Source organism: Stegodyphus dumicola, chromosome 10 (assembly GCF_044657685.1).
Source record: "Stegodyphus dumicola isolate Sdum_Otavi_A_Nest chromosome 10, ASM4465768v1".
Classification (NCBI taxonomy): Eukaryota; Metazoa; Arthropoda; class Arachnida; order Araneae; family Eresidae; genus Stegodyphus; species Stegodyphus dumicola.
The window spans coordinates 148,508,360-148,531,045 of NC_140777.1; positions in this window are offsets into that span (position 1 = coordinate 148,508,360).

Sequence of the window (22,686 nt, forward strand, 5' to 3'; positions counted from 1 at the left end):
GCACAAGGATTTAAAATTTTCAATAAAAAAAAAGAACCGAGCTTATTTAACAGACAGTTATAAACAATATTTCTCTCGGAATCCTTCTGTTAAAGATTCAATAAGAATTTTATCACATAAATGTAATGCAGAACAAAATTTTAATTTTTTACGGGAATACATATCTTTGAAACAGAATGCAATGAAGAAACTGTTCAAGATGGCGTCTTGCTCGACGGGTTTTAAGCAGTGGGTGTAGGTGGAAGAAAATTGGCTAATTCTACAAAATGTTAAAAATTGGCCATGAAAAGCAAGAATAAATTTGAAAAAAATAGTAAATTGTTAATTAAGTCGTAATTCTTCAAGCTAGAGGGCTATCAAGCTACTTGAAACGAAATGGCCCACAAAATCAATAACCTTGTTTCTACAAATGTCATTAAAAATGCATTAAAAAAGCTGGCATTAACTTGTTCTTTTAGATTTTTTGAGTTAGATAATGAAATTTTATACTTAAAGTGTATGACTGATTGGTGTGAAGTGTATGACTGATTCAGAGAATCTAATGTATAAATGTAAAATTAATTCCTCTCACAGCTTCAATTTTACTCTTCAAATTTGGCACAGAACTTCTAATTCTATTCTTAAATACATTTTAAGCTTTTTCTGGCCATATCTATCCTGTTATTGATTTTATGGGCCATTTTGTTTCAAGTAGCTTGATAGCCCTCTAGCTTAAAGAATTACGACTTTATTCAACAATTTACTATATCTTTTTTTCTAATATATTCTTGCTTTCTGTGACCAATTTTTAACATTTTGTAGAATTAGGCATTTTCCTTCGCTGCTGGATAGAGAACCGTATTGGTTTTATAGACAACGTACATTGCTTGAACTTTTTAATTCGGAAATCGGTAAGTTTTAATCGATCGAAAACTTTATATCAGTCTGGTGCAACAAGGTGAATAGCAACATTTGTATCTCCTCACAGCTGAAAATACATTGGAATCTAGAATGGCATTATGCGATAAAATTTTGCATGAAACATGAATGCTATTCTGTTCTCAGAAGCTGTTTGCGTGATAAAAAATGCTTATTAACGGAAGAGAGAGCATGAATGACTTTGCTCCTTTACCTTAGTATACACACACACAGCGCTTGATTAATTCAGAACACTAGAAACGGTGCGGTTATTACAGGCGCTGATATCTACAAATATCCGGAGCGTTTGAGAAAAGAACTTTACATCATAATTCAGAACCTGTGAACACATGTTTTTTCCACTAATAGAAAGCACCATTTCAAACATCATTGCCTATGAGCGAATTTTCGGCTAGCATTATCCTAATGTTTATACAACTACCATAAAGCCTTGTAAATTCAAGCACTCTTTCAAATGATATTATTCTGGGGCACATAATGACGTCTAGCCAGCTGTTGCTACGGCTTTAAATAACACTGAATATCAGGATTTGAATAACTGGATAAGAAGGCATCTGCTTTTAAGGTGATAAACTGGTGTTGCACCTACGTTCAATAACGGAATTTTATGAATTATTTTTATTTCTGGGATGTAGTAAACTTGTATAAAAACCTAACATTTGAAAATAAGTGTATGCCGCGTATGAAAACTAAAACTACCTTTAATTATTTAATCGATGGGCAGTCAAGGTAAAATTTTTAAAGTTGGAAATTATTTTTATACAAGTGGAAAGTTATGTTGAAAGATTGATATTATTTATAAAGAAAGAAATTCCAATGCTTGTAAAAAAATTTCCAAGAGGAAGGGAGAAATTAATGATGTTTATACAGAATTTAAAACGGCTCGACTTTTGAATTGTAATAAAACACCCTGTCAAAAATTTCTAAAGTACAGAAAATGATATATTTATATCTTTACATATCAGAGCATATTTATTATTTGCGCAGGAATGGCTTCAACTTAGGTGAGAACTGGAAGTTACGATAACATTAAGTTTAACACTACATTTATTTTGAGGTTTTTTTAATATATTTAAACTTTTGACAGAATTCGCACAGAATACAGAGCTGATGGTTTAAAAGCAAATTTATAATAAAAACAAAGGTATTTGAGTCACACGTTTTCTTCAAAATATATAAAATGTTTATCAAACCCACATTTTTTATTACGATCGTGAAACATTAGTTCCAATTTCTACAAAAATAATTAACCAAACATAATCCCTAAGAGATCTTGTGTCTTCTTAATAATAAATTAGACATTTCTCACTCTCGCTTAGATCCAGCTGTTGAATAAGGACATGTCTATTACAGAAAATACTAGATACGTTAGAACCAATGGAAAATATGAAAAAATATTTAATATTTGCTTTTAAGTCAGCAAATAGTCCTTACTCGGTTACTTACTTATTGAAAAATTATTCATTTTAGAATATTTTCAATCCCGACTAATCGAAAGCTATCATATAACATTCGAGTGCAAAAATTTTCGAAAGTCTTCTATAATAATGTCGCTAATGTTAAAATTAAACAGAAGGAACATTTTTCAAGCCAGTTGGTTACAAGTATGAAGTAATGTAATAATAAAAATGTAACATAAACAGAGGATCAACCGAGGTTGTTATCAGTAACCTGGCAGGTCGAATGTTATTGGTTTCCAAGCCCAAGTCATTGGTGTGAGATGCTGCAATAAACTTGCTGTTATTTTGAAATATATTAAACGGGCGGATATCTGTACTCCTGATTGCAGTTTTCCCTGATGTTATATACTATGTTTTTTAAAAAGATCATAAAATAAGATACTATTTTAGAAACTGCAAACTACATTAAAGCTCGTTTATTAGGTTGTCGCTGCAGCAGAACGTTGCAGTAGGCCTATCAAGGTAGTTGGTGAACAGTAATTTTCGATTTAACTAGAGTTGATAGTCAACCCATAAATAACTCGTATGACGGCATAGTAAATTCAGATAAAATTTTACTATAAAATTAAGCATAGTGATACATAGATGGAGCACAGTAGTGCAATGTTTCGTGCTCTTACTGCATGGACATCTATAAGGCGCTTGCAGGGTATATGCACGGAAGTGTAACGTACGTTTGGAAAATGTTTAGAAAGATTCCACTAACGAGATTATTTGTCACTAAATACGCTGAACGTGTACCGGCTGAATGGGTTAAAATAACTGAATATAATACTAACTCGAGTTCAAACCTTAGCTATCGGTCTGGTCGCATGATTGATTTTCTCCATGTTTAACGTGAGTACGAGCCAGTTCCTTTAAAAGACCTCCACGAAGGCATCAGTCCTCTTAGTCAGATAGCCGTCGTGTTATATTCGAATAGCCTGAATCACATTTCTAACATCCAAAAGTATGTGCTTCGAAAAGCCGACATTTTGAAATGAACGGTAGATGAAATACTTGAAAACTGAATATTTTACCACCACCTATATCTTAATTTGCGATGCACTTCAACAACCGAAATGGGAAATAACGCAGTAAGTGCGAAGTTTCAGGAATACGATGAATCAACTAGAGGGGATCTGACATCAACCGCCTCATTAAAAGCCAGTGATAAATGGAAGATAATTTATTTAAATGTGAAGCATAACGCTTTAGTTTGATCTTCAAATTGAGCCTTTTGATTAGTCTCTTTTATTGAATATTGGATGGTACTGATCCGTTTGGTATTATTACTGCTGCTACCGATATTTTTCGTCGTATTGCCTATAGACACACTCGTTTTAAAAGCCCTTGCCTTTTTTGATATTTGAATATTCGAAAAGTAATAATAAATTGATAAATTTGTTGCCAAGCCTGTCTTTGGTATACAGACTCAATTAAATTTTGTGAATAAATTATATTTTTAACTATAAAAGTGTTTTATATCATCTTTGCGAGCAATATAATTATAAAAAATATTGAATGTTTCAGGAGCCTGCCTTCTTTATTGATAACTAGCCGCTACACGACCAGCCTTCGTCTGGGTTTTAAATGTATCGAAAAAACGCGGGAATACCAAACATTAAATTTAAAAACTGCAAAGAATTTTAATCTGCAGAGCAACTTTATCAAAAAAAAAAGGTCTTCAGTAGAAATGTATTATATATAAAACAAAATTACAATGAAATAAGCAATATCCCTTAATACAAATATTAATTATCCTAATAAATAAATTAACCAACTTCCCGTTGCCTTCTTTCGACAAAAGTCCAGTATCCAAGAGAAACATTAAATTTAAAAACAGCACAGAATTATCCCCCTCATTTTTCCAAGTGGCAATAGTGCTGATATTTGCAACAATGGTAACAATGGCTGCGTGCCATTGTTGCTGTTGAATTCGTGATTTCATCAAGAGTCTTAAAATAAAGAAACTCATTCCAATTTTGGAAACATGGCTTCGAGGTGCACTGGCTCTTGTCTAGATGCACTTGTGTACCAAATGTCGTAGCCCTGGGTCTATTAGCTTACGCGCACCACGAACGAAAGATACACACAGACATACCCTTCCTTTTATATAGAGATTCTAGCGTTGCGTAATTAAATTTTCTGGAAATTTTAATAAATTTTCTAAATTTTAATAAATAATAATAAATTTTCTGGCATTGTTATCAATACGCATACGCTAACCAAAACTATCCTATTTTGTTTGTTATAATCATTTTATATTTGTTTTAGTGTATTTTTTTTATATCTGAGCACATGAAAGTATTAAGCATAGCCAAAATTGCTATCATAAACTAAATAAGTTAGTTGTCAATAGATTGTGCATGCGCATTTGATAAAAGAGGACAACCAGAATAATTAAGTATCCACGTCTATTAGTAGTTTTTGCGCTGCATTTAGTTCTAAAACTTGTAAGAACTGCTTTATTAGTTATTGGTTAAGAAATAAATTTAAAGTAAGAACTCTTAAAATAATTATAATAATTGATAAAATACTATATATAGAATTTAAAATAAAAATCGATAAGAAAAAATAAAAAGGAGTGGTACTTCAAAACGAAAAGAAAAGAAGGAATAGGCAGAAAAAAGAAACACGTTCCCAAAATTAGACACCTTTGCTATTAGAACATCAGAACCAAAAATGAATTTTCAGTAACTATCATCTCTACCAGTAAGGTTGAACAGCCTGAAAAAAAAAATGTATATATTATTGGTTGAAGTTGCCTCTAAGAGTTAAATCAGCAATAAATATATAGAAGGAATAGTTACTTGCGCATCAAGTATGTAGGTAATTGTGTAGATAAAAATCATACTGATGAGTGTGAGAACGGAAGATTTTCAGCTCACGCAGATCATCACCATGGACACTATCGTAACATTAATCGGAATCGCAGAACTACCACGTGCATAAATACTCACCGAACAGGGTTTTCCTTCTCTTTATTCATATATTCTTGTACCATATTCTTGTATCTTATCTTATTATTTGCATGTGTTGTATGTATAACTTCTCATTATTATTATCCATTCAGACTGCTATTGAACTTGTTACTTACCATGTTTTCTCTCCAAGTCACAGCTTGACTGCTTTTTTGTGCCGCACATTATCCACAGCTTTCGTTTCCCAGCCTCGTTAACCTAAAATTTTAATTTATTGTTAATTAATGCATTAAGTCAAATTATCAGGCTCACATCTCACTTTAAAGTATATGTTTAATTTAGAAAATTTAAAAAATATATATTATGAAATTTATATCCTTTTTGCTTAAGATAGCTAGTAACATTCTTTTAAGCTACTTAACTTATTCTAGAAGGGCTAGGGCTTTGGCCCAGGCACCCTGGTGTCGTAAACACCGTTCGACTGGGAGGTGCATTTTTCTTTTCTTTGCTGACTACGGCTCGAACGAGTATGCGAGCCTGCGGCCCTTGCATCGCTCGCACTCTTGGAATGCAGTCGTCTCATTGATGGTCAAAAAGAAGAGAAGCAGGCTAAAAATTGCACGAAATATCCATAAGTGGTTATGCTGAAAATTAACCTATCTTGAAGTAACTTTGTCACTATGTGTTTTGCTCAAGAAATTTCTGCCATTGTTTTCGGGTCGTTACCTCGTGGTGAAACTGCTCAGGCCGTGGCCATTGAATTCTCTTGCGAGTATCATAGATACCATTCATGCTGGAAATAGATGATGTATTTAAATCAATAGTCTACTAGACATGTGTAAAGTGACATCTGAAATGTGTGTAAGAAAAGCTGAGAGATTTCCAACAAGATAAGGGTGCAATGACTTTAGATTTAACTTTGCTTTCTATTTTCACAAAAACTGGGCAGTTTTTATATTTTTGTGTGCTATGATATTAATATGATGTGTTTAATCCAGATAATGTTTAAGTAATTAAATAAAGTGACATTGAGAAAGGAAATTGTCTCTGAAGCTTCATGCTGTAGTTTTGGGTAAGTCAAACATTTTATTATTCTCTGTATTAGGGTTATAACGCAATGCACGAGATATCGTTTTTTAGGCCAGCAAATATTGGAGACATGTAACTTTGATTTGATACTTGTAAGTATCTAGTTAAATAGGGATTTAAACGCAACACCACAATGAGATTTTTAATTAATTGTGAGGAAAATGAAGAAAATCCTACGGGCTCATTTCCAAAAAACACTAAATAAGGAAACAGGCATTTTAGTGCAGAATATTATACATCCATGACGAAGTACAGACAAGTATCGCATCACTTGTTATATTACATATAAATAATTGATGCTGCATACTGCAAACCTTGTTGTTTTCTAACTCCGGTAGTAGCTGGCGCTCAGGTATTAGAGGCTGGAAAATTTTAACTCTAGTAATTAAAACCTTCTTCCAAAGCATTCAATGAAAATTTGACTATTGATAAAACCTCGAATAACAAATTCGATAAAAGGCAAAATTTTGGAAACCAGTTTTCGATCCGTTATTTTATATCATACTTGTGTTGTTCAAAACTGCGTTAGCTTTTCGTGGACGTAGTGAAAATATTAAATACTAGTTATAAAGGTAATCTTTAGTGCAGGTTAAATTATCAAATAAATACGACAATGTTATGAAACCTTTTTTTTTTTCAAATGATATTAATTATGTAGGTAACTGTGTAACTGTGTAGATAAAAATCGTATTGATGAGTGTGAGAACGGAAGTTTCTAGGAAGTCTAAGAAGGATGCAGTATTTGACACGTACCACCCGTAATGAATTAATTCAATGTGTTGGTCTTAATTTAGAATGCATTTTTGTGAAATCGATTAATGTATCTGCCTTTTATTCTTAATATTAGGCACTACTCAATAAGCATCAAAGACTGACCAGATGAGTGTAGTTTGAAACATGTTCATGCTGGAAGCGATGATAATTCAGAACTCATACATTATTTAATAAAAGATACAATTCTCTAATTGTTTGCTGTTAGAGATCATTCCTCCAAAAGACTGAAAGAATTCATTCTTAATTTCTTCAATGAAAACGATTTTGCTATTAAAAATATTATGGACAAGAATATGGCGGTACTTAGTTAGAGTGGTGCTCCTAATGGTGCTATTCTGGTTATAGCGTTGCTATTCTAAAATAACAGAAGCAGTAATTTTTTTCTACATTTCATTTCACGTGTTTTATCCACAATCACTTGAGAAATTACAAGACGTTTTCATAGATTTTATTTTTTCCTTTTAAATGTAAAAGAAAAAGTTCTAAAATTTAGAAGTTGGCATTTTAAGACCATCTAAGCTAAATAGTGGAGAAAAATCAAACGGTTTTTGAAAAATCACCAAAATAACAGAACTACCATTAAAAATGTTATACAAATTTCATTAAAAGATTTTTTTCTTCTCTATTCAATGGTGAGAAAAATAAAGTTTCGAGAATTTTAGATTTTTCGTTAAGCGAAGCTTTGTATAAACTGCGTTTAAACGTGAGATTAAAAACATCTAAATCAAATTTTGATAACAAAGCTTCATCACATTGAATTGCCATCCACAAACAGTATGTGTACAAAATTTAAATTCCATAGCTTAGCAGGAAGTAGGTAAAGAAACAAGGACAATCTTCGGAGCATAGCAACAAAGCCCATAACTGAATTAAGAAAAGGTTCTAAAGCTTCTTTTTGAATCTGATCTTTCAAAGAAAATATCCAAATATTTCTTTACCTTGGAAACCCATTGTTACAAGTTAGGTGACGTGCCCGTCTGCAGTTGATTACTATTACTGTTATTCGGAATAACTGAGGTCATCATCAACAATTTTTTGGAATCTGAGACCGCCGCGATAAAAAGAGCTAAAATGCTTTTTAATGACTCCAATGTTCTCAATTAAATACCTTTTTTAGTTTTTATTTACTTTTTAACAATCTCCCTGTGTCAATAAAGACACTCAGAAAATCTAGCAGATGGTTATTTTTGCTTTAGATGGTTGTTTTTTATTTAAACAATTTTTATGATTTGCAGCTATTCCAGTTTCAAGTTCAATTATAAAAACAAATTGTTTACAAGTATTTAAACGTTCTTCTTATTAACAATTTACATTATTTTTGGGGAACAGGAGAAGTTTTAAGATAAAAATCTATAAGAAAGGTTATAGCATCAGAAGTTTTTTATCGTCTTGAAACAGCGAACGTAGCGGTAGGGTGCTATTTCAAACAATTTCGTGTTCTCCATATATAGTAAATTGTTTCAAGTACGTTCTTTTTTCACCGTCGAAATGTCAATTTCACAATTTTTTTTATCTGGCAGGAGCCAGGTTGAAACCTGAAATGATTATCTAGTAGTAATGTGCAAATAAGATCTGAAAGTTATTTCAGCACTATTTGCGCAGAATTTTCAACAGTGAGCAAAAGATCTAATTTTTTTAATACTGTTTGCATATTCATTAATCCTACTTTTTTAGGTTTTTATGGTGAGTTGTAAAGAATTATGTGTCTTTTAAAAATCTCAGCATTTATGCATTTTTAAGTTTTCTCTGACTAGATAGATGGGGTTTACCAAATGTGTATAATTATATTATACCTAGTACTCTTTTTTTGTTGTTATGACTAATCTCGCTTGTCTGAAATTAGAACAAACCCACGAAATTCATCATGGCAAGGAGTCAGGATTGAGTCTGTCGTTGGTAAAAGCACTGGGCTCCATACAAGTGAGAAATAGTATTCTGAGCCGCGATATTAAATTAAATTAGTATACAGTTTACGTCTCCCAGACAGGAAAGTGGTAGTTGAATCTGATTGCCGTAACGAAATGCCCGAGTTCGAATCCCGGAGAAGGCGTGGATGTAAATTGTCTGTCCTTTCATAGGAGGTAACGGTGTCGCCTATTTGGTGCCACTATAATTAAAATGACCATCATTTCTGGCCTTAGTAGTGGTCAAAACCTAAAATGGTTAGTGCCCGCCATAAAATATATATATACAGTTAAAAACAAATTCTATTGGAGTACGGCCTCATTAAATATTTTTTTCATTTTATAGAATTATCTTAGCCATTAGCAAGCTTTAGAAAGAAAAATTATTTGCTGAATTACGTGTATCTGTATTCATAGGATTTAAGATTTACTTTTCGAAACAACAATCCTACAAAAATGTCTTATACCAGATTTCTAAAACTGTTCGTTTTCTTACTTAATCTTAATTTGAATTTGATGCTCGTATTTAGTTGTTAAAATGTTGCATTAGAAAGAAGTGCCTTAACAAACACCCATAACTTTCCTAATTTTCAAGATGTCTTTGTGTCAGCTGAATATTTTAAACCATTGATTTCTTTAAGTTCCGCATCTCACTGAAAAATCTGATAAATTTTACATTACTAATTGAAAGCTTTTATGCGTATATTCACTAAACCTGTACTCGGAATACCTAGCTTTTACACAGCTATGTCATAATTCTAGGTGCACTGACATGGATATCAATACAGGCAACCCGAAATGTCAGTTGTGTTGGACAGGAACCTTTTCAAGCAATTATATGTAGATACAAGCATTACTCTAGTGAATTGACTTAAACTAACTGATTATTGATTTAGGTATGATGACCCAAGTGGGTTAACCTGCTCATGAGAGATATCTAAACTGAAAATGCCCTTAATTACGCGTACGATATATTCTGACATATCATTCTTCAATTCTATACAGGGAAACATTAACAATATGCAAAGTTTTTAATATCTTTGACCAGGTCCAAAACAGTAAGTGAATTATTTTGTATTACGTAGAAAAAATTAAGTTAATAATAAAATTACTTTTTCTTTACTTTAAAACTGCCTGACTACTTAAATCATCTTTCTGGTGCCGCGGCAAAAAAAAAGAAAGCTACTAACACTCTGATAATCAAAAAATCTTATCTTAACTCTTTAATGTTTGGTAAATACATAACTACTCTATGTTACACAAAAATTCACTTAAATCAACAGTTCAGAAAAATAAAAATTTTATCAGCTCAATGCTCAACTCTAAATATGAAAAGAAAATTACCTCCCTGGTGTTTTGGAAGAAGCAAAGATTATTTATCAAAACAAAATGTGACAATGCATTTCCGCAACAAAATCATCCATCTGCTTTCTCTCCTAAAATAAAACAATATCTGCTTTCCTTCCTGAACTTTTATAAATTTCGATACAAATATAGAGATAGCCCTAAAACACTTTACATTAATAATACAGCACAGAAATCTTCAAAACACCAGGGCAAGATACATCCCACCAATAAGAACCAAATCACCAGTTCAGATAAATTAAGCAAATCGTATAGTCACAAAACATTTAAAATTGATTTTTCTACTCCCGCAATAAATTATTTACCCACGTTCGAATTGAAAGTTTAACCATGTTTTCCGAAAGGATCACCTGGATGATCTACAATAGACCAGAAGAAAAAAATTCAAATGGAACATACAATGATTAAATCAATTAACACATTTATTAAAAATTCCAAACATTGTAATTTTACATAGCTGGCCAGACTACCCCTACAAAATAGTATCCAAAAATTTACTCATAATTTCTCATTTGATGGCTTATCTCTCATAAAGTGTATTAATACTATAAATCATTAGTTAATAATTCACATTTAGAATAATGAAAACTTTATCGGTAAAAGCGCAGAATAGGCTGCATCAACAAAGTTCAGTAGGAGGAGCTGCGTGACGTCATTAAATGGGTGGGACTAAGCTTATGACGTCACATTGTAGTCTCGCATTTACACTAGGTGTACTTTCTATTTTCTCTTAAAAATAACAATAATAAATTGTTTATTATTGTAAATTAATATCAAATTCTTTACTTTTAATTTACATTTATAACATTTAAGCTTAGGCGTTACTGATAATAAGTATAATAAATTGTTTATATTTAAAATTACCATGATACAGTGAGCGAATTCTACCAATTATTAAAACGATAAACAACGTCGCAGTCTCTAATAGCTGTATAGCTTCAATGTTTTCAAAGATTTTTATTAAATTATTATTATTTTTTTATTATTTTTTTTATTTATACAAATAAACTTTTTTTTCAATTTAAATTCATATTGTGGAACATTTCAATTTTATCATTTTAACAAATTACCTTCTTGCTACGTAACGACATAATTCCTTACATACCAATAATTAGACAATTTTCATTATTTCTAAAAATTTTAAACTTTACATTAATAAAAAAAGAATATTTTTTATTGCATATGAACATCATTACACAGCTTTCATATCAGTTTCTAAAATTCCTAAATCACGCCATATTCTGTGTAGGCATGCTAGAATTCTACGCATTAATAAATAAAAAAATCTAATTTCTCAGAATGAAAGAAAATAATATAATAAAATAAATACTACAAACTTGGAACACTAAGCAACGCTTCACATACGCACACACACACATATTATCAATGAACTCATATCATCAAGTGCAATTACGATACCAAACACTATGTATTAAAATATGAGGTAAACGTTACTTCAAGGGTTAAAGTTTACAGTTTTGCTACTGTTGAGTCGATCGTCGGACTATCCATATATATCGTAAGTCGGAAAGCGTTATAAACATATCAAAAAACAAAAAATTAAAAATACAATTTAAATGAAAAATTATGTCTTAAATATAATTCACAATTAAAACAACAATACAAATTTAAAATACACAAACGATATGTTAAACATTGCACATAAATAAAGTTACATTACTCCTCGACATCACGCACAACCTCGTTTCCCCTTTTACACAACAATCAGTATTCGCTCGAAAAACATCAAAGAATTCCACAAACTCGGTGTGCATGTGCTCATTTATCTATTTTCACTTAAAGAAAAATCAGAGAATTGCTCAAACTCGGCATTGCGCACCACATTGGCTTCGCCCATGTGCACATCGATCTATTTCCACTTAAAAAAACATCCCAGAACTGCACAAACTAGGCCTCGCGCACAAACTCGGCATTGCGCACCACATTCGCTTTGCCCATGTGCACATCGATCTATTTTCACTTAAAAAAAATCCCAGAATTGCACAAACTCGGCATTGCGCACCACATTGGCTTTGCCCATGTGCACATCGATCTATTTTCACTTAAAAAAACATCCCAGAACTGCACAAACTCGGCATTGCGCACCATATTCGCTTTGCCCATCTGTACATCGATCTATTTTCACTTAAAAAAACATCCCAGAATTGCACAAACTTGGCATCGTGCACAACCTCGGCATTGCGCACCACATTGGCTTTGCCTATGTGAACATCGATCTATTTTACTTAAAAAAATCAGACATTAAATAAATTCTCCATTGCTTATATACTCAGAAATTTGTTTTCACTTAAAGAAATCAGAGAATTGCAGAAACTCGCGCGGAACCAACTCCATTGATTCGAGTTCCAAAAAATGTGTCCAGAAAAATGATACAAGACAAAAATAAAGCTGCCAGAATAAAGCAACTACCAAACATCCAAACTGCCATATTAGAAAAGCACCCAATATTTTACTTAAGCCAATAATAATAAATGAAACTTACCTTCAGTCTCTCCTTTTGCAGAATATATGGCTGTGATCTCACTGAGAAATGTATGCATCAGTTGGCTGGCGTCGGATTTCTTGTGTTTCCTTCTCCAAATATATTCCGCAAGATAGGAACCAAACTGTCCTTTTGCCTTACTAGAGCCACGGAAACTTCTTTTGATTGCCGCCCAAGTTCCTTCAATACTATTGGTATGCGCACCGCACCTGTTTCTGGATCTTTAAAACTCAAGCTATGATTGACTTTCAAGTGCGCATACCCTTCGAACTCGAGACAGTCGTACGCTTTCCAACAATCGGATATAATAATCGATCCTGGTAGAACATTCTCTTTAATGATTTCTAGCAATGTTTCGGCACCTCTGTTTTCAACAACTCTTAAAGACGCATTTATCTGTTCCTCTCTCAACCAAATCAAAAACCCATTTTCCTTCGACTCTTTTCCCTCTATGATACTTTTGCTTGCCAAACTTGCTTTCGTCGATTTCGACAATGACACCTTCCCCACCCAACTTAACATTCTCCTTCAAACATAACTCCATGCATACTTCTCTACAAAAACTTTCCCAATCTGTCACCGTATTTTTAGCAATACGTAATTCCGTTCGTATAAAATCATTCCCGCACTTGCCCAACCACATATAGGTAACTCGCAAAACATCACACATGCTCCATTTACTCTTCGCAAACCAGTAGTTCTTTCGAACTGACCTTGAAATTCGATGCCTACATTCGCCTCCAGTAACTCTGCACATCCACTCAAAACCGTCTATCCGTTTTTTTCGCTCTACTAGTTTCATATTTGTTCCACAAATCCGACACTTATACGATATTGCAATCAAACCTTTCTCCGTACACCACTCAATAACGCATTTTTTATCTCTTCGCTCCAACTGATAAAAGAAATCCAGATTCAGATACTCATCCATTCTGCAGTAAGCACTGAATTAGACTCACTCATGGATAATCAAAACATTCTTTAAGCAAAAGAATTCTTTTCTGTATTTTCAGAAGTTACGGTTATAATTTTTAATTCATGCATTCAATATTTTCAATCGTTTGCTAATGATCGTTTTCAATCGTTTGGTATCTTAATAATACATTTGTGAGAGATAATCCGTTGCGTTAAATGCTAACAATACCACACAATACACAAAAATAGATTTATAATTTAAAAAATCTCGCACAGAACATTATAAACCTACCATTTCAACTCAGTTAAAATATAATTTAAGTTTTCTTTAAATACGAAGCTATAGCATACTTATAACTTGTTTTGAAGAAGAGGCGTAACCAGTATTACGTCATAAAAAGGCGTGTCCAAGCATAAGAGAAGTAAACACAGCATCGACTGATGCAGCCTATTCTGCGATTTAGCCACTTTATCTTATGACAATTAGTAATCAATTAATTTCCTTGATATGATACTGAATACACATTTACTTCAATGAAAATTTCTCGTAAGAAACATTTATTTTCCTCAATTTAATTAAATTATAACTCATCTCAACAAAACATTTTTTATTCACGTTCACAAATTAAAAATTAAATAACTAGTAACAAAAAAAGAGCGAGAGAGAAAATATATATATACACGTACGGGAGCAGCATACACAGCGACATTTTGACACACAGATTCGCGTCATGGACGCCAACAGTGATGGACATAAGAGCTCTGAGCTCCGTAATGTCAATGCAAATGGAACCCCGAATACGGCGCCGCCAGCAGGCAATCAATCAACTTCTCCTCCGCCTCTCCAGATACTGACTGAAATGGATACAACTACTTCTACTCCTCCTGCTTCTCCTTATGCACTTGAGCTCTCTAAAAGCGCACTTCAGATCTATTCCCTCAAAAATCGCCATACTGACCTCCTCTTCGATATCCAGCGACTTCAACGATCCGAGACACCAAATGAGGACCTTATGCTGAAACAACTACAGGATGAGGGTGAGAAAATTTTATTTTCTTTACACACACTATGCACCAAACTCAACATCAATTTATTTACTTTACCTGCAACTGAAGAAGAATTTATTAAGGAACTGAAAAAATCTACAATAGCCCCTGATTCTGACTGCAAAACTCAAAAACCAAAATCACCCTCATCCTCAGGCAATCAGAATCCACCTAAGGGAATTTCAAAACAGGATTCAAAAAAACGTACTAGACCTGTCGACAGTGACGGCTTTGCAATCCCCCCTAAACATTTGATTGCAAAGAAATTACCCAACACTAATGAAAATACTAACAAATTACAACATCAAACTCCTACGCAAACATTTAAAACACCACAGAAAACCCTGAAAACTTAACGCAGCAGCCGGCCGACACTAAAACACCCAAAATTCAAACACCACCACCCATATTCATAAAACCGCGTGCTGTTGGTTCTTTTTACTAAATCAGTTACGCAGACACGCACCAACTGTCCTTTCCAAACAAGATATCGAATTTCTACGCCTCACAACCACTAATGAAACAGATTATAGGACAGTTGTTAGATTCCTCACTGAAAACAACATCCAATTTAAATCACATACACTAAAATCCGACAGACCACTCAAAGTGGTCATTAGGGGATTACCCTCAAACACTCCGATCAACGTTGTGCAGACTGCGGTCGAAGTGCTTGGCTTTAAAATCCACAAGATCTCTCAACTAAAGAAGTGGAAAACTAAAATGCCGATGCCACTTTTTTACATCCAGATACACAACAGCCTCAAAGCATCTGAAATCTATTCCATCACTGAACTCGTTGGCACGGAAGTCACCATGGAACACTTCAAAGGGCAGAAAGGTCCCTCACAATGCTGGCGTTGCCAGGGATTCTTTCACTCATCGGAAGTCTGCACATTACCTCAACGCTGTGTCAGATGCGCTGGTCCGCATCAGGCTATATAGACTGTACCAAGCCCTTTGAAGAACCGAACAAATGTGCCAACTGTTCCGGCAACCATGCAGCCAACTGGAGATCATGCCCAAGATTCCCTGGATCCAAAAATAGACAGCCACCAAAGCCAAGTACCAAGCCCAGTCTGACCGTTGACAACACAAACAAATTTAATCTACAAAACACTACATTCCCAACACTGCCAGCTGCACACACACCCAATGCAAATAATATTCGCCCTGAAGTTTCTTACTCTGCTGCCCTTACGGGTATGCAACAGACTGCACCCCAACTTATTCCAAATTTATCGGTCCCCTTAGGAGCAAATTCGAACCTAAATTGTACCGAAATCCTTTTGGCTATTATCCAAATTTCTAACCAGCCTGGTATTGACCAGAGCAGACTACTTTTGGCATTCAAAAACGCCTTACCGCAGCTCAGAGTGGCTCCATCTGGTGCTGACGCGGCCTACTACATCTTTGAGAGTTATATCACTCTCCAATTCTCTGATTCCCACAATCATTAAAATTCAATACTTTGAAAGGATTGAAAAATCTTAAACTATGCACCTGGAATGCAAATGGCATTCTTTCCAAATTCCATGAGTTTAGAGACTATCTAGAAGAGAAGGATTTTGATATCATATTTGTCCAAGAGACCAAACTCCAGCCAGGGAGAGCTCCCAAGCTTGTAAATTATGCATTGTATAAAAATGACAGACAAGCTTCAGATACACGTGATGTTTTTCATGGTGGCACTTGTGTCTACATAAAAAATTCAATACCACATAGAAGAATTGACACACCGAGTATGAGCAAACTCGAAGCAACAATTATCGAAATTTTTATTCAAAATTCGCCTTCCCTAGTAATGATCTCTGCCTATGTCCCACCAGGTGGAAATTTTCCTGTGGTAGATTTCAACAAACTGCTCAATTTTTCAAATAATCTAATCATAGCTGGTGATTTAAATTGTCACCATCAGCATTGGCGTTGTCGCAGATCAAACCCTGCTGGTCGTGGCCTCCTAAAATGGGCTCAGTGCGCCCAAATTAAAATTATTGCGCCGGATTCCCCCACTAGATATGGTTCACGGGGTGCCCCCTCATTCATCGATTTGGCACTTTTTAGAAACATCCCTTTTGGATACAAAGTGACTGTTGAAAATTGTTTATCTTCAGATCACAACCCCGTGATCATCGACCTTAGCTGTACTATTTTTACTCAAAATTTTCCGGCACTCGTCTCTACAAATTGGGACAATTTTCGTTTTAAACTTAATACTAAAATTTTACCCTCCCTCGAAATTAAATCCAGCGATGATATAGACATGGCAGTAGATCAGTTAACGAACGCCTTAACTGATACTTATAAAGAAGTATCAAAACCCACCCTCAGACTCAATTTTCGCAAATTACCTCAAGAAATTAAACTCAAAATTAAAGAAAAGAATAAAGTACGCAGACTTTGGCAAAGAAATAGAAATCCTGGCTTAAAAATTCAACTCCGTACTCTCCAAAATGAGATCAAGGTATCATGTGACCAGTTCTTCCAATCACAATACACAAATTTTATTCAGTCCGAATTTAATTTGTGTACATCACAATACACAAATTAACGACCAATGATAACAGTCTTTGGCGCGCATCTGCCCGCCTACGCAAACACAAATCTCACATTCCGTCCTTAACTACGGACGCAGTGGTGGCTCACACAGACGCTGAGAAATCCGAACTAATTGCGGATTCTCTTCAAACACAATTTACACCACATAATGAAGGAATTTTTGCGAACAACGCAAATTCTTTCCCACAAGATGTTGAACGCTTCCTTTCCTCTCCTTTTGCGAGAGAAATACAGTACACCTCCATGAGCGAGATAAATGAATACATTACCAAGCTCAAACCCAAAAACGCCCCTGGTATGAACGCTATTTCTAATCGTATGATTAAAAATTTACCCACCAGTTATCTATTTTTCTTAGTAATGCTTATAAATTTTATGATACAGCATTGCTATTTTCCTCAAAGTTGGAAACGAGCACTCATTGTGCCTATTCCAAAACCAGACCAAAGCCTTTCAAATCCTCAGACTTATAGACCTATCAGCCTCCTATCTTCGTTATCAAAGATATACGAATTTGTGTTACTTAAACGCCTGAATGATTTTCTCCGAAATCACAACGTTCTAATTGATGAACAATTTGGATTTCCAGCAAAACACTGCACTACGCACCAGCTGCTGAGGACAGTGGAGTTCATTCACGAAGGGTTTCGTAACAATATGCTTACTGGCGCTTTATTTCTTGACATAGCCAAAGCATTTGATAGGACTTGGCATATAGGAATCATGATCAAGCTCATACGACTTGACGTTTCGGCCCATTTAATTGATATAATTAACTCGTACCTCACTAATAGATCTTTTTCTGTACGAGTTAATTCTTTCATTTCGGCACCCCGTCCTATACTCAGCGGCGTCCCCCAAGAGTCACTTTTAGGCCCAATTTCGTTCAACATTTTCATAAATGACATACCAAAATCACCTAGTATCACTCTTGCACTTTATGCAGATGATACGGCCATCCTAGCTCAAAACAAACGCCTTGAAAACTTGGTTCACATCATTCAGAGATATCTGTCCAGCCTTGAGCACTGGCTCATCACTTGGAAAATTAAAATTAATGTTGCTAAATGTGCTGCTATGATCTTCAAACGTAGCCCCCTCCCGTACCCTTCCATCAATTTAAAGTTTTTCGACGACTATGTTCCCTGGTCAAACTCGTACAAGTACCTAGGAGTTGTACTTGATTCAAAATTACGCTGGCACCTTCACATTGAAAATGTTCTCAATAAAGCAAAAGGTGCTAGAGCCCAACTTTACCCTCTCTTAGCTCGAAAGAGCCATCTGTCAATTAAAAACGAAATTCTTCTCTATACATCAATTATAAGACCTGTCTTTAATTATGCATGTACAATCTGGGGTACTGCTGCAAAAACTCATGTGAAAAAACTTCAATCTTTTCAAAGTAAGACCTTACGTATGGCCCTTAATGCAGCCTGGTACGTCCGTACAGATGTGATTCATTCGGACCTTAACATTAAACCTGTTGATTACTATATTAAAAAACTTAGTCAAAATTTATTCCTCAAAATTGAACAGATTGATAACCGATCACTTCAGCATATTCCAGCATATGATCCTGCTATTCGCAGCTCACAGAAGAGACCGAGAGCCGTGATTGGCCGAGAGTTCGGCATCTATCCTCCATCTAAAAGGGCAAGACACGCCCTCTCAACTTCTATTCCAGCTCCCGCGCCATGAGGGAAGGACGTCTCTTCAACGAGCTGCCATATAATTGCTTATAACATCATCAGCACCTGCAATCAAGATTTTCAAGCAATGTTATCAATCTGTTCGCTAAGAATCACATCTCCCGCAGATTTTAAATCTGCCTATGAATATTTTCACCGCGTTCTCCTTTTATTATTTGCACTATCCAACACAAGCCACATGCCAATGAGTCTACTATTAATCGTAAACTCTTTCCTATCCGCTTTTTGCTTTAGTGTTTGTATTGTGTATTAAAAATTATAAAAACCAAAAAAAGTATAAAATATAAAAGTACAAAAAAAGTAATTCTGATGTGGAGGTACATGGTTTTGAACCATAGGCACTGCGAAACTTGCAAATCATTGGCATTGCCATACACAGCAGTCTGTGAGACTCGGGAAGCTACCGCACAGTTTACTTTCACGCATCGAAACATGTTTCCATCAGTAATTTGGATCGGAAGCCGCATACACAACAGTCCGTGCGACTCGGGAAGCTACCGGACAGTTTTTCTTTAATCCATCGAAACAATGTTTTAATCAGTATACTGGATCGGAAGCCGCATACACAACAGTCTGTGAGACTCGGGAAGCTACCGGACAATTTTCTTTTTAATATATTGAAACAATGTTTTCATCAGTAATCTGTCTCTTCAGCGCGAGCAATTCGAATTCAATTCTTCCACAAGGACACAACGAAAAAATGTCAGCGATGAATTCTCAATCAAAAGTTGCCGTCAGGGAAAACGCTCGACCTATCCCCAGATCTTCCGTCATACTCGCCGATGTATATCAAGAAGGGAGTCCGCCACGCGTTCGGACGGGTACCCGTAGCCCAAAACATGGAGAGGCATTAACTTTAACCGCAAACGGCGGCTGGCGCTTTCTCCACTCCCTCTCAGAAGAGTTAGACTCGCTCAAAAAATGTCCGGTCCTGCTTCTCGTGTAACGGCTTAAGAAGCCTCGGTGACGCTCAAAAATCAGAACACCTCTACATTCACCATTCATTCAAACATCAATAAAAGTAAAAATTAGCCAATCTTAAACAAAACTAGGATCCTCTGTAGCCAGCTAGAACAAGAGCAATAAACAAGCACTCAAATTCTAGGAAAATCAGTCCTCTCTTTCAAGATGACATACCCTTTTTCCCGCGCAACCACAGGAAAGTTTTCAATCGTAATTCAGTTAAACTTGCGATCCAGTAGGTAATAAATAGGTAACATATCACATTTAATTAAAACTTAACCTAGTTGTCAAAGGCCACACAATTTAATTTAAAACTTAGCTCAGAATTACTCACCGGCGTAACAATTTAAATGACGGCAGTTAAAACACGAAGTCGAATAATTCACAATTTTTTCATTTTTAGCAAAACTAAGTAATGGGGCATCGAGAGGCAGAAACACGCTCTCCATCCCAAACAAAATCTCAGCTTAAAAATTCATTTACATTTGTGGTGAACAAACGAAAATGAGAAGTTATAAGTAAAGGCTGAAATTATAAATAACTGGTTACTTTAAATAATAAATGCTACAAAATTGCAATGTTATTTCTTTTGTTTTTTATGTTCTTGTTAGGCTTTTAAGTCCTTTCAAACATATCCTCTTTATGTTAACAATCAAACTAACTGCTTAACAAACGACGCTTAGCTTGCAATTTATTTCGGAATTCGATAGGTAGTCTTTGGCATTCCTCAGTTCTAGCTTTTTATTTAAAATTTTACAAAAATTATTCTTTCTTTCAATTGAACATTTAGAGGAAACTTTAAGAGTATTAAAACCCCAAACTTCAGTATAATCGTGAAAAATTTAACATTCAGTGAAAAATTTAAAATTTTGCATGAATTAAGAATTATGTAAGTTACTCATGTGAGAACAAGTTTCATTTACAGACAAAGCTTAATATTAGTCTTTTGTACATTTCTATAATAAAGACAGGATCATTCAATGAACCTTTACACACTATTGCATGATTAAGGTTTATAATGTTTAACTTAATTTTAATAAAATAATAATAATAATATTTCAGTTTTTCAAAATTTAACAGATTACGGCAGTGAAAATGACGAAGTTAGATCATGGTTATCATGTTTGATGTGCTGTTGCCTCAAAACTTTAATTAAAAAATAACTTTATTTTACGTACGTAGTAAAATGAAATTCAATTGAGCAATTAACACCCGTAAAATATAAAATTTAATGCTGTCTATTGATAAACTGGTACATAAAAGATAAATTTTAGCGCGTTCTTTACCAGTAAATTTCACGTACAAATCGTCACGTCAATAAATCAAACCACTCCCGTACTCCTCCGATACACTTCCAACTTCTATGATGTGACTTCTAAAGTCATCCAGATGATACCTCCTGGATTGCTTGTTGATGATATCACAAGGTAGTAGCAGTTCGACATAGTTGAAATCATTGAAAAACGTGCAATGGCTTTCACCGAATTGCTGAACGTAGACTGACCATGTGCTTTATACCTCTCTCCCTATGTCATGTGCCATATATGCACATGCTCTATTGAACCAGTCACAAACATATCTACTAATTGGTTTTTCGATTCATTCTGTTGACTTGTTCCACTCTTATGCTAATTTCATCACCTCGTCCTTAATCTTTGCACGCCAAGGATATTATCTGTGATTCGTCAAGGACGAAAGCTTAAATGCAGTATTATGTCACCTCACAGTACGAGGTTTTAGCTGCAACCAAAATCACGCTATGCATTACTTTCATTAAGAAACATGTCATGATATGTAGGACCTCTTTTAGGTCATGGTTCAACATAGTCCTACCTATCTCTTTTTAGGCCTCTTTTAGGTCATGATAGGACCTTTTTTAGTCATGATAGGTATATGTAGGAAAGGACGCTTTGCGTCTATTTTGCTCTTTGGTGTCTTTTCTTGAAAGACGCAATAGAAAAAGCAGTATATAAAAGAGGGTTTTGTAACCGAGCCTACATACAAACTCTTTTTAATGTAATCATAAAAGATTAACGCAGGTTGAGATCGCCTCATGTTTAACTGCTTTCCAAAATTGTGGCGGTTTTGTAGATATTCATTAAGATATGTACGAAAAATAATTTCAACATTTAAATAAAATAGCCTAAGCGAACTAAAAAACTTCTCTATATTGTAATGTCATCAGTAAACAAAATGAGTACAAAGTTTGAACTCGATAGTTTATCAGGAAGTATTTTAAAAATCGATAACAAACTTTTGACCATAGCTACAAATAATGTGAGTGAAATTATGTAGTCATTAGATTTATCGATGCAAGAGACGTGAAAAAAAACGCAGTTCCTTCTCAGTGATTCGGATTCCAGACGTCTCGATTACGCATCCGATTTGCTTCCAGTTACACCATGAAAGCAAGGGGAAAAGGAAGTAGAAAATATCTTATAAACTTGATAAAAGCTAATAAAAAGTCAACATTTACAAAAATTACTTATTTTATCATTTTATTACCTTTTAAAAAATGAGCTTATTCTTCGTCTCATAGCACAAAGAATAAGTTAGGATAATACTCAGAACTCTTTC